This window comes from Chelonoidis abingdonii, chromosome 14 (assembly GCF_003597395.2).
Source record: "Chelonoidis abingdonii isolate Lonesome George chromosome 14, CheloAbing_2.0, whole genome shotgun sequence".
NCBI lineage: Eukaryota > Metazoa > Chordata > Testudines > Testudinidae > Chelonoidis > Chelonoidis abingdonii.
The window spans coordinates 36,634,166-36,639,357 of NC_133782.1; positions in this window are offsets into that span (position 1 = coordinate 36,634,166).

Genomic DNA, 5,192 nt, shown 5'->3' on the forward strand with positions numbered 1-5,192 from the left:
AAGCTCATGCTCCAGTACATCTGCTACTCTATAAGGTGCCACAGGACTCTTTGCTGCTTCTATGTGTTTTAGTGATAGGAGACAAATATTCTTTCAGCTCTTGAATAGCCACTGGCATTACCGAGAATTAAGTGTGAAGTTAAATCCATGGCACTACGAATTGTGCTGAACTGGAAGTGGTGTCCTGCAGAGAGGTGGGGTTAAGAAATGCATAGGTGCTTTCCTGAATCAAGACCTAAGAATTTGTTCTAGGGTCTACATGAATTACGAATTAACTTGCATCCTTGAAAATCATCCCTTGACCTACTATCTCCCTTAAACTGTTTGGAGTATCCCAACCCCAGACTGCTGTGGGATTTTACATAATAGTATTTGGAAGAGATTGCCCCCACTGAATGTTGCTGAGCGGTGCCTCTGAGCGCACTGGATCTCCCCTGAGAAACAACAGGTCCTCCACCCATTAGAGTGTGTGCCTGGGATTTTCAAAGAAACCCAAAGTTGTGAGGTTTCCAACTCTCATGGGATTTGAGAAGTTACATTGCTTAAATTAAAACCCTTTAAAAGCTCCCCTGTATCAGAATGCATCAACACAGGGGCAGGGCTCAGCTTCTATGGTCTATGCACTACTGTTAATTTTTATTATTTTATCCAGCGTTCCCATAGAGACTTTCATTTAGCTTTTGGACATCTTTATCTGTATTATTCCCTTTTACAGTGAGTGTGGAAAATAATATTGACACTAATACTAAGAGTGAAATAACTTCTGTGCAACTAAGTTTTTTACAATTAGTCCCACGCAAAGCAATGGGAGTTCTCTGTCACTTACAGTTACACACAGGTACAAATACGTGCCCGGTTATAATCCTGGGCTGGAGATTCTTTCAGGTGCCGACTTTCCATTTTCACCATATGACTTAGCAGAGTTTAGCTCTTTAGGGCTTCTGGGCTACAACATTCAGAGCGGGCTATGGGTACCCACACCCAACTCCCATTCATTTTAAGGTGCTAATCTAATAATAATTCTGTCTGGGCGTCCAGCATTGCACGGAAGAGTTTCTAACATAGGTGGTGGAAGTAGGGGTGCTGCTCCAACCCTGGCTTGAAGTGGTTTCCATCATAATCAGGGTTTCCAGTTGGGTTCAATCAGGAGAGGCGCCAGGGTTTTTGGCGTCCTAGGCGCAGGGCCGGTTCTAGCCATTTCACCGCCCCAAGCTCTGCCGCTCGCCAGTCCCACGGCTTCGGTGGACCTCCCGCAGGCGTCCCTGCGGAGGGTCCACTGGGCCCGCGGGATCGGCGAGCAGCAGCGCGCCCCTCGCCGCATGCCGCCGTGCTTGGGGAGGTGAAATAGCTAGAGCCAGCCTTGGGCGGGGGGGTCCTTCCGCGCTCCAGGTCTTCGGGGCACTTCAGCGGCAGTCCCGGAGCAACTGAAAGACCTGCCCCAGAATTGCCGCCGAAGACCAGGAGCGGGGAAGGACCCGCCGCCAAATTGCCACCAAGGGTGGCAAAATGCCACCCCCCCCCAAATCCTGGCTTCCTGGGCGACCGCCTAGGTTGCCTTAATGGAAGCGCCAGCCCTGGGTTCAATGTCTCTCAGCATCCGCACAACACAAATCGTTCCAGAACCCCTGCTTTCCAATGCCTGCCTCCTCCTTCTCATAGAAGAAGAAAAAGATGTTTTCAGACATTAGTAACAGCACTAACCCCTAGCGTTTATACAGCGATTTCCAGCAGGAGATCTCAGAGCCCTTCACAAAGGAGAGTCAGAGTCTCTATCACAATTTACAGAGAGAAGTGACTTATCCAAGCCAACCCAGCAGACCAAGGAATAAACAGCCAGTGTCCCATGGCCCAGCCTAGCGCTCTGTGCACTGGGACACACAGTGGCAAGGACTCACAGACGAAGAACAGACAGAGCTCAGCGGCAGGTGAACAATCGATGGTGCATTTTGCCTGTCGAGCATCCCTAGAGATCACTGCAGAATGAGCCTATCAGAGAGATTCAAACTCTCCTTCTCCCGCCGAATATCTTCTTCCTCCGAACCCGTCTCCGGGAGGCCTGAGTTTAATGAGGGCTGCGGTCTGGAGTGTGATTTTTAAAGAGGGGGAGATGCAAATTCAGTGTCTCGGGGCCCTGCATAAATCTAGTGTTCTTCTGGACGGCAGAGTATGAACGGGGAGCAGGCCAAGATCTTGCAGTTACCATCGGAAACCCCTCCAGCGTCAGCAGCATGATATTGTGGCTGAATCTGCTCTTTGCTCTAGCGACCCTTCCAGGTACTTCTCCCCTCCCTCGCCCCCAACATCGGTGGGAGACACCAGCGAAGTTTGTACATTCCTGCCCCAACCCAGAGCGCAGTGAAATGAATGGGCAGCTTCCCAACGGCTTTTGTGAGCTTTGGCTCAGGTCGTGTGTTAACGGGATTCCTAGTAGCTTTTTCCTTCTTCTTCCCCCCGCCCCCCCCAATGTCCAGTCCCAGGTTCTTCTAGTGGAGTCCGGAGGTGGAATTCAGAAGCCTGGGAGATCTCTCCGCCTCTCCTGCAAAGCCTCCGGGTTCACCTTCACCAGCTACCATATGAGCTGGGTCCGACAGGCTGCTGGGAAGGGGCTGGAGTGGGTTTCAGGCATTTATTCTAATGGGAGCCAACATTTTTACGCAGACTCAGTGAAAGGCCAATTCACCGTCTCCAGGGACAGCCCCAACAACCTGCTGTATCTGCAACTGACCTGCCTGAAGCCCGAGGACACCGCCCGCTATTACTGTGCGGGACACACAGTGCGGGAAGCCGGGCCGAGCTCAGACAGAAACCTGCCCTTGCTGGCTAAGCACAAACTCTCCGCTGTGGGGCGCCGCAGTTCTACAGCTCGCAGCGCAGAGACCGTGAGCGAGAAAACTCCCGTCCGCAGCTGCCCGCCTGTGACTCCCCCGCACAGATACAGACACGGACTAACCGCACTGTTAGCGGAGACCAGCCAGCAACTTCCCCTTTCCCCCAGGACACTCTGTGCCCCTCACTCAGCCCCTCACCCCCTCCACCTCCCAATATTCACTGATAGAATCGACTTTACAGTGAATGACAACACGGTTTTTAACCCCCCTCTAACAGCCAGGAGGAGGGTTTCCAGGCTGCCCTAGAGATACGGACACCTCATGCCTATTGTAACCCCTCGGGAGCTCTAGAAAATCTCAGCCTGGGCAGACAGGTTTGAATTCCGGATGGATCCTAGGAGCGCTGGACAGCCACCTGCCAGGGGCTTTCCATGTGTGTTCAGGTTACACAAGGGCCTCTGCCCGTACTGTGTCCCGCCTAGACAGAGGAAGCTCTTCACCCCACGCAGCAGCTTCGAAGTGCACAATCCTGATTCCCCTGCCTTCCCCCTTCTGTCCACACTTAGGTCTGTGTCAGTTGGGTGGGAAATGGGCCTGCTTTCACGCACACTCCTACTGTGCCTCGTACACCTTTGATTAGGGGCAGTTTGGGGTCCCCACAGTACGGCTGACATCAGCCAATGTGCAGAGTAGGGGGAGAATTCCAGGTGCGCCTGGACTGCGGCAGGGCCACGGAAGCCGCCTGCCGCCCCCTCCGGCAAAATGCCGCCCTGTAATAATGCTGGCACCTTAGGCGATTGACTAAGCTGCCTAAATGCAAGTGCCAGCCCTGTCCCCACGTCTCTGCTTCCCAGCGAAAGGGGGAGTTTGGGAAGAAATAGAAACACGTGTCCAAAGGCCATTCCTGTCCCCTGCGCACAGAGTGCCCAACTGCCCCGGCTGCTTTCACACATGCCACAGGAAATACATTATTTCAATAGCATAACAGCAAATGGATTTTCCTTTCTTCTCTCGCCTTACACATGGACCGGTTGTGTCCAATGGCCACAGTGCCCCGTGTTGGGGACCCATATTGCTGCACCTCTCTGGAGGTGATGACCGCCCAACTTCTCAACATCAAACTCAGGGACACTAAATAACGAGTCCCCTTTAAACAGCTCATCCTGTGTGCACGGTAGGAAAATTGGTGTTGCAATGACAGGCCCCAGCACTGTATGCTGAGGATGGTACATGAATTTACCAGGGCTTGATCAAGTATCAGGCTCCGTGTTAAAGACACAGTCGCACAGACCTTGCTAGATGCTCTAGTCCTTCACTCTCCCCCGTGAGCTCCGGGCTGGGATCTGGAGCCCACTTACAGTTGAATTTCCAAGTCCCTTAGGAAAAGGGGAAGGTGCGAATGCGGCTACTCATCTTCTCTGCTGAAAACTCCTCAATCCCCAGACCAGCAGGTCTCGCAATGAGAAGCCACAGTCGCGTGGGTTCAAGCGGTAAAATAGTTATTTACCCTTTTCCCAAATACACAAACCAGGCGTCACTAGATGAAATTAATAGGGGTCTGAAACTCTAATGAGGATCGCAGCACCCTGTGCCTGGCGATGCACAGACACACAGGGCGGGACACTCTGACTCCTGCACCAGGAGCCCTAGGGAGAGCCACTCAGATCATGGGCAGCAGGAGTGTGTGTCTCTTATAAAGCGGGGACATGCAAATGAGGGAGACACTTTCCTCTTTAAATCTGTGCCTCTCTCTGCCCAGGCTGCACCCGGAGACACAATCCGCAGCCCCTGGGTCTGTGCAGTGACCAGCCAGTCCCCTGAGAACATTTCCCTCCAACCCCAGGGAAAATGGGATTTTTGCTCCTTGTAATTTTCACTTTAGCAGCTTTGGAAGGTATTTTCCTCCTCCGAGTAACTGGCAATGTCAAGAATCTTGTGTTATCGCTTTTTTTTCTTAACTATTCATCCCCATAAGGAGTGTGGCTGGTGGTGATAATGGAAAATTGAAGTATCTAAGAAAATTGTTTGTATGACCATTCCTGTCTTTATTCCCAGGTGTCTGGTCCCAGGTGCAGCTGGTGGAGTGCGGAGGGGATGTGAAAAAGCCCGGAGACTCTCTCCGCCTCTCCTGCAAAGCCTCCGGTTTCACCTTCTGCAGCACCTACATGAGCTGGGTTCGACAGGCTCCTGGCAAGGGACTGGAATGGGTCGCTGCTATATACACCGGTGGGAGTAGTACACAGTACCTTGATTCCGTCAAAGGCCGATTCACCATCTCCAGGGATGATTCCAAGAGTGAGCTGTATCTGCAAATGACCGGCCTGAAGCCCGAGGACACCGCCCGATATTACTGTGCAACAGACA